This window comes from Mesoplodon bidens (assembly GCF_964165515.1).
Source record: "Mesoplodon bidens genome assembly, chromosome: 1".
NCBI lineage: Eukaryota > Metazoa > Chordata > Mammalia > Artiodactyla > Ziphiidae > Mesoplodon > Mesoplodon bidens.
In genome coordinates this window covers 195,643,141-195,655,416 of record NC_138176.1, presented here as the reverse complement: position 1 = coordinate 195,655,416, position 12,276 = coordinate 195,643,141, and the positions used below count along the sequence as shown (strand labels likewise).

At 43.4% G+C, this 12,276-nt stretch overlaps 1 pseudogene across 1 annotated transcript; it reads left to right on the top strand.

Moving 5' to 3' along the window:
• Positions 1-4,105: 4,105 nt before the first annotated feature.
• LOC308604905 (tetratricopeptide repeat protein 19, mitochondrial-like) lies at positions 4,106-4,868 on the top strand (annotated as a pseudogene). Its single transcript has one exon. The product of its transcript is annotated as a tetratricopeptide repeat protein 19, mitochondrial-like (transcript).
• The last annotated feature ends 7,408 nt before the right edge of the window (positions 4,869-12,276 follow it).

Below are 12,276 nucleotides of genomic sequence, written 5' to 3'. Positions count from 1 at the left end.
ACATAGCATTTGTTGAGCACTTACCCAGGTCCTGTGCCAAGAACTTTTTACCGACTGTCAGCAGTATGGAAGTGTATTGAGGAAAACGAAAAGGATGAGTGTGAGGAACCTCCTCTGACTTTTGACTTCCAGCAAGCACGAGGCACCGAATGCCGCAGAATAGCAATGGGGGCTGCTGTTGTTTAGGGTTATATTTCATCCTGCGACATTAGTCACTGGCTGACCCCCATCCTCTAGCCTCCTTCTTGTTTCCAAAATGATGGTCTTTAAAGGAAAGGGAAAAAAAGAGTTGCAAGACCATGACAAAGTCTGACATTCAAAAAACATCACAAGTTCACATAAATGGCAATATTTTAAAACTAAAAGTTTGCATGATCTGTCTGAACTCTCTCTACTAAGAGCATTTATACCATGAAGCATATTTGTGGCTGCAGATTACCAAAAGCAGCTGGAGCCAGAGTGTCTTTTTTATCACTTGGCTGCTGTTACATACTTGCTTTTGTCTTTTAGCAAAACAACCTACTGCAAGAAAAAAATTAAAAATATCCCTTTTAAAATTCAGAAATACTTTTTTCCCAAACAGTTATGCACAATTTCCACCCACAGCATCTTAACTGTTTAGCTCTTACTTGGCACACATGCGTATATGGAAATATAGGTCATCAGGATCTCACATGTGTCAATATAATAGCACAGTAGCTATAATCTCATTAATCTCATGATCTCATTTGTTCTTCAACACTATTCTGATAAGTAACAGGAAAACTATTTTAAAATGCCCTCTAAGCTATGGTGAGAAGTTTAAAGACAGCACATTTCAGCTGTCTCTAAGAACTGGGCATTCTTAACGCAAGATTCTAAAAAATGAAAAAGAAACAGGTCTATTTAATAATAGAGAGTAGACAAAGATAGAAGTGGCACCACCATCTGCCTACCTGTCCTCTTCTCTCACATCTCTGGTTCCAGGACAGGATCCTCTCAGGGCTCTGTGCTAACAGCTCCTGGGCATATCTGACACAGTGATGGAGATGGAGATGGAGAGAGAGACACTTCCTGTGTCAGGAGCACAGAGCTGGACCCAGAGCACCATCTCCCAGTTTGACACCAGCTGCAGCACGCAGTCTGTCACCTCCCTGCCTTGCCCTTTCCCTTCATTGTAGCACCAGTTTTCACTGATTCCTCTCCCTCCAAAGCTGCTACACCAGACTCTGGGCTTCTTTACATCCCTGAGATCCCCTCTGTGAGGGGTGTGTGGTGGACGGAGTGTGTCTAAGGACTTGACTGCTTGTCTTTGCTCAGGAAGTCAACGTTACCGACACTTAGGAGCCATAACTTTTTTATGGCCAGATTCTATTGGCCCTTACAAAGCTATGTCTGAGCCGTGGTACATTCTAACCAAAACATAATACCACAACCTAAAGATTTTAGTGTGCCTTCCATTTTTACCTTCCCTTACAGTCTATAGAGAATTTCCTATCTGTAGGCTTATAGGATTATCAGGAAAAGAACTTTAATAAATATCTTAATAACAACTATACTGTCTTCTAGTTAATATGAGGAGACTGAGCTTCCGGAAAGTGCCAAGCCCACTCCACCTATCATTCAGTGAGGTCTCCTGAGCAGAGCCCAGGGCTCTCTCTCCCCACCACGATGCCTCATCTTTCGAGCTCATTTTTCCCAGTGTTAAGTTAGTCAGGTTGCAATCTCTCATATTTGTCAATAGCGAAGGAAGCAACTTAATTCTCCACTAAATTTCTGTTTCACTCAGGGACCTGATGGCAGATAAGCCAGGCACATTCCAGAATTAGGATCTGGGCTCCCAGGGTCAGGGCTGGGGTTGCTGGGGTTAGAGGTTGTGAGAAGATCCATGGGGTCCTCTGGAGGGCGAGCTGCCAGAAAAAGGCTGAGACTGAGGATGGCCCCTCCCAGAGGGAGGGCCTCTGGGAAGAAGGAGGAAGGAGACACCTAGGCTGCTTGACCTCAGCCCTTTATTGGCTAAATGCAGTCGTGACCAGAGAGGTCCAGAGGGGCAGAGGGGGAGAGTGCCGGGGGGTAAGGATAGAGGCGGCAGAAGAGACAGAAAGACATGGGCGAAGGGACGTTATGGAGACTCATGACAGATGAAATGTGCCTGAGACACATGATCAGGAAAACAGAAAAGAAGAAATGCAAAAGAAATGGGTGCATGTTTTATGTTGCAAAAACTCAAAAATAATTATACCAGGTTTGAAAGTGACTCCTAAGTGGGGAAAAAAATAACTTTCTGCTTTTCCATTTCTTTGTTTAGGTATAATCCCAAAGAATCTGTCCATGTAGGCCACATACAGTTTTTGGAGGCTCACAGCTGCCCCAGATACGATGGTAGAGTTTATGTTATCTCGAGCTCTGATTGCCAGGGGGTCGCTTTCTCATTTCTGTGTGGGTGAATAAAAGGAAGAAGAGATACCATGACCAAGTTTGTGCAGGCAGGAGCCTGCAGGACCATTTACTTGGTGAAGGACGCAGCCAAAACTCCAGCACCTAATCCCTTTTCCACATCTGCCTGTCAGCCCTGCCTGTCTGTCGGTGCCTCTTGCAGACTGAAAGAGCACATGTGGCCGGAACTTGAGGTGGACACACACAGCTGGCGCTTTCTTACTTTAATCACACACACACTTGGCTTTGAAATACCTCTGTGTATTTAGTGCACAGGGAAGTATATTGAGGTTTAAAGTGAAGAATGATGCACCACCGCCGCTTTAATCCTCCCTGACCAGACTCCAAATCCCACAGCCGTGTTTCACGTGACCAGACGAGCCAGGGCTCCAACAACGGCACAGAGCCCTGGTCAGGCTCAATATGTTTTCCTCACCATCTTGCTCTTCAAATTTAAAGTTTAAAATAAACACAAAGGAAAATCTGCAGGGAAGTTTCTGGAGGGTAGCTGTGGGCAAATGACTGTGGCCAGCTGCTTGTAGACTGTTTCATTGCAAGGGCAGGGATGGAAGTGGGCCTGATGGTGTCAGGGCTGATTTTTCAGGAATTTCTAGAATAAATATTAGTGTAAAATGTGAGAAGAAACAGCAGTTTTAGCCAGAATGTTCACTGGAAAGTCGTAAGTCATCTAATCAAGACAAGGAGAATGCATTATTATGATGTTCAAACTTGTGAAATTTGACTAACTCATCCACTGATTAAACTATTCAAAAAGTCATTGTATCATTGTTTACATATTTTGTACATGTGTTATGCTTTGTTTTATTGTAATCAGTTCGTGATTTCTTAGAAATTCATTATTCACTGGTCAGTTTTTTTTAAGTCCATGAATAGGTTTTCAGCCAGATCAATTTTAAGACACAGAGCCAGTTACAGTTTAATTCTGAAAAATCATATAGGAAAGAAATATGAGAAAAAGACTGTATTTCTTCCAGTTCTACAGCAATTGCAGTAGGTACATCTTAAGTGTTTGTATAGTAAAAAGGGCAGGTTTATTTGTGTCTATTATTTCATCAGTGTTTTCTTCCCCGTAAGTTTTCTAAATGTGTCAGATGGGTTGCTTGCTGTTGATCAGGCTCTGATTGTGTTTGTGGGTCAATGTTGGGACACCTTTGTTCAAGGGGAGGCTGCTCACCTGACACCATGCACCTTCCTCTCTCACATCATCATCCTGAGGATAGACACCCATGCCCAGTAACCCCGTGTCCCACCATCTTCCACCACTGTACTCGCCACATGGATGTTTAGCTGATGACATTTCAGAAACACCAAGTTTTCACAGTGGAGTTTGGACACTAACCTCACAAATCTTGAAGTGTAAATTCATTATGGTTTTATTGCTCTTTTTCATTGTATCATTCTGGCCTTAATATTAAATGGTTGCTGATTAAACACAGAAATGAGTAGAAAAAATACGAATAATTATTTTAGATCATTTTAAGTTATTCAAATACTGCTATAGTTGACACTAAAAATATTACTAAAGAAGACCCTTTTGTTACAGACTGTGGCAGGGCGGCGGGGCCGGGGCCGGCAGGAGGCCCGGCGCCCGCGGTGTACGTGCCGCCGTGCTGAGGGGTGCTGCGCGGCCAGGGCCCGGGTCTGCTGCCGCTGCTGGCAGTTGTGCATCATGAAAGATGAGCCAGCAAAGGCAGAGCTAATTTTGCGTGATGCTCTTCATCTTGCTTATAAGAGTGATAACAAGAAGGCCATCACTTACACTTACGATTGGGCGGAAAAACTTTTTAAGCCAATAATGAGCTACCTGCTTGGAAGGGCCATGGAACAGGAAGACAATGCAATAATAGAAATCTCTCTGAAGCTGGCCACTATTTATGCTGCTCAGAATAGACAGAAATTGACTCTTGTTGGTTATGAATTCTGCATTTCAACTCTAGAGGAAAAAATTGAAAGAGAAAAGTAATTATCAGAAGACACTTTGTCAGTGGAGGAGAAAGCCAACACCCACCTCCTCTTGGGCATGTGCCTAGACACCTATGCCCGCTACCTTCTGTTCTGCAAGCAGCCATCACAGGCACAAAGGATGTATGAAGAAGCTTTGCAGATTTCTGAAGAAATACGAGGAGAAAGACACCCACAGACCATCGTGCTGCTGAGTGACCTGGCCACCACCCTGGATGCGCAGGGCCGCTCCGACGAGGCCTGTGTTCACGCGCAGAGGGCATCAGACCTGGCGAGACAGGTGGAGCACCCTGAGCTCCACGTGCTGCTCAGTAATCTGTCTGCGATCCTGATGCACAGAGAACAATATGCACAAGCAGATCTACCAGGAAGCACTGAAGCGAGCAAAGCTGAAAAGAGATGAGGTTCCTCTGCAACACATCAGGGAAGCACTGGCTGAGATATCAAGAAAAAGCAGACCTTTGTCATAACCTTATCAAGCTCTAGACCCCTTTTTGTTGTAGGGAATTTATAGTAACACCTCTTATTCCAGTCCCAGTGGCACCCTGATCAATGGCTTAAATTCTTTGTCCTTGATACTCAGTCCCCTCAACTTAGCCTTGCTGGAGGATAAGCTGTATACACTGTATACACGGCCACATTTGTTTTGCAAAGAAAACTTTCACCCCCACCTGATTTTGCTTCTAAGGATGGGAGTCAGTTAATGCTTTCCATTGTAGCAGATGGTTGGTTAGATGCTGTCCATGCTGGTCCGACAATAACTTTAGATTAAGAGGGGCCAGTTTCCCTCTGGGGTGGGGTCTGGCATTTCAGCCAGGCATCTCTCCCACAAGAGTTTTGTCCACCGATTTGCTGCCTTCTCTTATCAATACCTGGCAGACCAGAGCTACCGGTCTCATGGCAAAGGGGGATGACGGTGAGTTATTTTCTCTTATAGTCTATCTCCTGAAGCCCAGTGTGGGATTTAATGCATAAAAAAGTAGTATCTTGGCTTACCACCAGCATCCAGCCTGAAGTTTTAAAGTGGGAATTAAGCACTTGAAAGCATAGCGCCCATTTGATTATAAATAAAAGTGAACTGTATGTTTTTGTATGTATCTGGTTATATACAACTGTGAAAAAAGGAGGGCAAGGAATGACGACCCCCTGCGTCCCTGCTCTCTGAGCATTCTCTCCTCTGCACCTGGTCATGGCGTCTCCAAACCCTCTGACTCCGAGTGGGGCCCTGTAGGTGTAGTGTTGAAAGCTTCCCAGTCGTTCTGATGTGTCCCGCTCGTGTTGTAGAAGAACCAGTGCCCTGGACCCTAGCTCTGGCTTTTGGAGTTTGGGTCTCAGTATCCACGTGTGTAGTGAGAGTCTCTCTTAGCTCTGGAAGAATGCATCTGGTGGATGACCTTACCTGGATAGGCTGCTGTGTTGACAGCCTTATCACACTGCCTCAGAGTGTGTAAAGTATACAACACAGGGTACTTTAAAAACACTTTAAACATTGCATCTGTTTCACAGGTACTTTAAAACATCGATGATGTTTTCACCCCAGCAGTTCTGCAGTTCTTCTAGGTACCACGAAGGAACCCTGTTTTTGCTGGTATGCCGGTGGGGGTGGGGTGGGCAGGATAAACTGATAGTTGGGTTCCTGTGTACATACTGGGAGAACCCTTTCATAATCAACTAGATACTCTACAATAAAATAAAACAAAAGGAAGAAGACCCTTTTGCATGAGGCCCCCACCTTTTTCCCTTTGCTGCCCACTGGTACCACCGTCAGACTCAAGTCAACTTCAGCTTCCTGGACTGATCCTGATCTAACAGAGGGATATTTAAACAGCTCCAAGAGTCTTATCTCCATCTCGATATTATACCATTGCAGTTCTGATAACTAGGTTTTCACCTCATTTCCAAGCACTGGTCCTACCTGTGGGTCTTTTACCCGGGTTTCTTCCATGGTCCCAGTGTTTCAATACCAAATCTCATAACCTACCTTGCAATAACAGCAGTAGTAATAAAAATAATAACACATCTTTGAGTAATTATAACACATTGTTGAATAATAATAGCAAAAATTACATTCTTGAGCACTTGCTACATGCCAGGCAGTTTTCAAAATACATTACACACATTAATTCATTTAATATGTGCATCGGAGGTGCCCCCCTTGCCAGCCTTCCTCCTAGATTGTAAACCGACTGGGAAGTTTGTCCACGAGCAGAAGCCTCTCTCTGCGTGGAGAGCAGCCTTAACACTAAGGGTCTTGATCCCGTCATCCCACTATTGAAGTGTTGTCTACATCAATTTCTACCAGATTTTAGGGTCCTTAGCATTTCATTTTATACCCTCCCATCCACTCCTGCTGTAGCTTGTCCTGACTACAACCTCAAGACAGACAACTTCTGCAACCAGAGCCTGCAGTTGGTCAGCTGCCCAGGAATCCCTGCCTCCCCAGAGGAAGGGGGCAATAGGGGGCAGTAGTGGTGCCAAGCTCTCCTTTCCTCACGGGCCCTGCTTTGCTGTCAGTTACTCACATGTCCTGGTAAATCCTGAAACGCATCTCTCTACGGCATTCATGTCAAGGCCAAACATCACCATGTCCACAGGGTACTTGATGGAACAAACTGATTCACACTAATCCCATGTAGAAAGAAACTATAAAACAGGAGCTTATTGTATTTATTTGCAAAATGTTTTAAAATTATCTTTAAAAGGTTTCTTTCAGAGTAGGTAATAAATACTCCCCAGAAACCCTAAGCATAGCAATCAGCATGTGTGAAGTAATCAAAAGAATAAAACAATATGTTTAATCAAGGAGAATACAACTCTTTCTGGGTCATGCTAGAGAAATGAGGTTAACAGGACAGGCTCAGGGTCAAGCGATTAGGAGTTTTAATGTTGGTCTGCCATTTACCAGCTGCATGAGGTAAGGAATTTAAGTTCTGCATCTGTTTCTTCATCTGTTAAATAGTAATGCTGTGACACTTCTTATAGTGCTGCAGTGGGGTTTCAAAATATGGCATTTCAAAGTGCCTGGCACAGAGTGTGGCACAAATACATGTGCAGTAGTGGTGAGGACGCTAGTGATGAAATGATGATGACTACGATGACCATGGTCATGGCCATGGACCATGGAGATGTGCTATTTGGCTCTCTGGGAGAGACCACAGATGAGCATTTGGTAACTGAATGAATGGAAAAAGGAAAAGGAAGGGAAAGGGGAGAAAGAGCTAAGATAGTTTAAAAACTAGAAGAGGCAGAAAAAAGTAAAGCAATACAAAACCAGCCTTGTGGCCCCTGGCATCATAAACATTTCCTAGAAGCTTCATCAAGCTGATTTTTCTTTTCTCAGCCATTGCAGACTATTTCAATATCTGCCTGGGTTGCCCTGAGGACCCTTAACCCAACTAAGATTTACTCTGCTTTTAAAAACACTGATTCTCAGGGAATTTGCAATGATTTAAATTAATCACATGAAACTAAAGGTATTACACTACGCTACAAACTCAAGTTATAACTGAGTTGGCTTTCTAGTAGAAAGAAATAAAGGATAAAGAATCAAAACATTCATAAGTACCTAGAATGATATTTACCTAAGAACAGCAAAAGCAGGAAGTGGTACAGACATAAAGTGAGACCTGAAAGTCAGCATTATTCTGTCGGACTTTCCTGAGGCAGACACCCCAAATGCCATCCAATCCCGACCACAGAAGACAATCCTCGTGAGAATTTTGAAAAGACAAGTTGAGTCGTATGTTGGAACAAATGATGGGTTTTTACTCTCCCACAACACCAAATTGTTGAAAGATTTCAGAGGTTGTATAAATAAAATATGAATATCGAAGTTCATAGTTCCCCTTCCACAAGTTTATCTTTGTTTATGTGAAGAACTGAAAATCAAAATGTGAGTTGAGATTAGCTATTCCTTCCATAGTAATGTCTGATTTTGTCAATGAGGGAAAAAAAAGTTCAAATATGTTCATTATTTCATTAAAATCAACTGCCCAGTCCTCTCCCTTTCTGATTCTCGTTACCTAAAAAAATTTGGTCTTGTTGTTCACAGTCCGATCTGCTTAACGCCCAGCTCTCATATCCCCCATGTTCTTGTCTGCTCTAACCTGTAGTTTCAAACCAAATCAAAAACTTTAGTTCAGAGTTTACATTTATGCTAAGTATGTGAGGCAACAATGCAACATGTCCTCCAAAAAACGTAAGTATCATCCTAGAGATAAGAGAAGTACAGTATTCAGAATGCAAGAGGTGCTGGTTCCATTCACTTTTGAAAAAAAAAAAAAAAGCATGACACCTAACATATTATTTATATCTCTTAAAGGTTTTAGGGATTCTTCCATTCCTGAGTTCAGAACCAGCCAAAAAATAAGACACAGGAGACCAACAGGTTAAACTGTCAGCTTTATTACTGATAAACTGATTGGAGAAAGTGACCTTAGATCTGTGGACAAAAGAGCCTATTAATACTGTACTACTACAAGCCATTCCTGCATCCCAGCACACACACACAAAGCCTCCCTCAGTGCCTGGGGGAGAATCTGGAGCTGCCTCTGCCTGGGGCAGGGAAGGGAGGGTAAGGAAAGATTACTGTCCTTTTATATTAATAGATTTGTTCCAGCCAATTAGCTCACCAGTCATCATCTAACAAGTGAGTGGCTGGCTTCTCTGTAGGAAGGAGTGAGTGAGGGATGGACTAGAGGCCAAGAGTCTCATTCCAGTAGGGGTCCTTCAACATAGAAACATTAACCAAATGAAAGGAGAGTCCTTCTCAACAACACTCAATTCTAGACTCCTCATCAGATAAAATCTGAGTATGTTGAGACCATGACCAGGATAGTTCATACCTTTGAAACCCTGTATCATAATCACAAATTGCTGTAAGGGTAGGACTATGTGAAATTAACACCTTCCTTCCACCTGCTAAATGAGTGGTGGATTTGTCTGCACGGCCCTGTGGCAGAGGCCAACATTCTACTTGCCCGCCAGTATTTCCTGCATCCTGTTCAGTTAGGCAAGGCCATGTGCCTAGTCCTGCCCAGTGAATTGTAAGCAGGGCTGACGTGTCACCTGCAGCCTAAGGCAAGTCTGTTCTTGGTTCTTGGGTCTCTCTTACCCTCTGCTGCAGTGACCTGGGGCCTCTGTCAACCTAGGTCTTGAGTGAATGAGAGAGACGATCAAGAAGGCAAGGCCGTGGCCACGGGGAACAATGAGGAAGGAAGTGCTTCCCAGAGCGTAGAATCAATTCTGAATCCAGGAACGTTCTTCATCCCCTGAAGAGGAGGCCTATAAAATATCAGTTCAGCAAGATTTCAGAATGGCTGCAGATCAGTGAATGCTGGGCACCTCTTACTCCTTACCATTCTGAATGGAGTGTTGACCCTGTTCTGTCATTGTATGTTGGGTGTGAGGGATGCAAAGAACCTCTCTTTTTAGTTCACAAGTTTCTGGAGCAAGAGTGACCGTATGCAGACCTCATACAGAGGCTATCAAGGGACTCCTCAAAAATCCCAAACCTGAAGCTCAAAGCCTTGATTTGCTGTGACTTTAAGCTGCCTCCCCTGTGGAGGAGCTAGGTGAAATCTATATTTGGAAAAAGAAGAGCAAAGGTATGTTGGTGGCCAGAAGGAAAGACTAAGGTGGTGACAGTGCTGCTCACCAAATGCTCTGGTTCAACGAGGCTAAGCGCCGAGGTCTCGTCAATAAGCTGTGGACGGAAGTGACTCCAGGTATCTGTCCCTGCATCCAAGACAAGAGACTAAGGAAACTTTATGTTGAGACAGCAGAGCCACAGCAGAGCCTGAAACATTCCTGGTGCGTCACTACATGCTGCAGGACAGCTTTCCTGGAGAGTTACAGGGACCTATAGGCATTTCATGAAATTACTAAGTTAAACCACTAAGATTTAGGGTTTTGCTTCTTACTGCAGCATAGCCTAGCTTATCCCGTCTGAGATGAACCACAGGGAGCAGAATGCTGAAGTTCCTCAGAGATCAGTCCAGATCCTATTTTCCTTCTAACTCTATAGGCTCTTCCTAGAGGATCTTATACATTCTCATGACTTTAAATACCATCTATAGGAAAAATAAATAAATAAATAAATAAATAAATAATTAAAAAAATAAATAAATAAATACCATCTATAGGTAGGTAAGCCTACTCCCAAGTTGCCCCGGCAGTTCTGAATTGTACTTGCCATCCTAGCAAAATTAGTTGTGCCCCTTTCATTCTCAAAACTGCCCTGGTTTGGATAATTAAATAATATAGCACCTTATTTATATGTCAACTACAGTCAAATCTCTATTTCCAATCCCAGGCCTCTTTTAGAGCTTCACACATAGAATATGCAGCCATACACGCAACACCTCCATTTGTATATATCACAAGCATAGGCATCTCAAGCTTAACATTTCCTATACAGAAATTTTTTCTTCTCACCTTTGCAATCTGCTGCTTCTCCAATATGCCACATGCCATGTACCCATTTGGTCAAGTTAGAAACATGATGTCATCTGTGACACCTGCCTCCTCATCACCCACATCCAGTGCCTCACCAAGGCCTGTCAATTCCACCTCTGAAATACATCACAAACCACGCACATCTTCTCATCTCTACTGCCACAACCTGATCCAAGTCGCCACTATTCTGGGCCCTGCAATAGCTTCCTGAGTAGTCTCTACTCTTGCTTCTACTCTGGACACAGCGGCAAGAACGACCTTTAAAACTTAAATTAGATCATGTCCTTTCCTAGCTTCAGACCATTCAGTGATTCTAAAAACAGAATCCCCAATTCTGGTCCATAAGGTCCTGCATGATTTTGTACCTGTCAACTTTCCTGGCCTTTACTTCCCACCTCCCACATTTCTGCTCCAGTCATTCTGTCCTTTTTCTAGTCCTCCAGCAAGCCATGTTCTTTCCTACCCTAATGCATCTTCACCTACTCTTCCTTCTATCTGGCAGAGGTGGTTAGATGCTCACCAAAGATCATATTCTCTTCACCTACCTAGGTGTGCTGCTAGACTACATTTCCCAGACTCCACTGCAGTCATTATAGCCAAAGGATACAATTCTAGACAATATGATGTGATCATAAGTCACATATACCTCTTCCAGGCCTGGCCCATACAGACATCCCCCACATGCTCCTCCATGCTCTTTCCCCTTTCCCATTGGCTGCAATGGAGATGACCACCAGGCAACTCTGGCAGCCACATGTAGAAGATGGAAGATCATCTGTCAGAATGAGACCCAGAATGACTGGGTGGAGAAAAGCTATCTCATCTTTCTGTCTTCTGCCCAGTACAGGTACCTGAGTAAGAAAAACACTTCTATTGTGTTTAAGCCAGTATATATTTGGGGGTCTATTATTACAGTGGTTAGCACTATTTAATCAAAAACCTGTACCTGGAGCATTGCTCAACCATACCACCACCACCATGCACACACACACGCACCCCTACACTCAGTAACTCTGCATTGCTCACACCTACTCATAGCCTAGGTCTGGGCTTACATGCATTGAGAGGCCATCCCTGAATCCCCTCATCCACTCTAAATTAAGTTGTGCTGACATTCTCTTTCTCCACACACTAGTCGTTCCTGTCACTTTACTCATCACAGTGCTTAATTACATATTCATTTGTGTGTATATTTATTTAAAGTCTATGTCTACAACTGGTCCATAAGATCCATGGAATCAGAACCTTTTGTCCACCAAAATAGTATACACAGAGCTTGCACTGTGCTTGGCATACAACAGTCACTTAATAAATTTAAAAATATACAGGATGAACAAATGAGAGGCCACTCTCAAGGGAATACATATGTTTTCTTATCACAAGACCACAACTCTAGACCAAAAATCATAGAGAATTAAAATA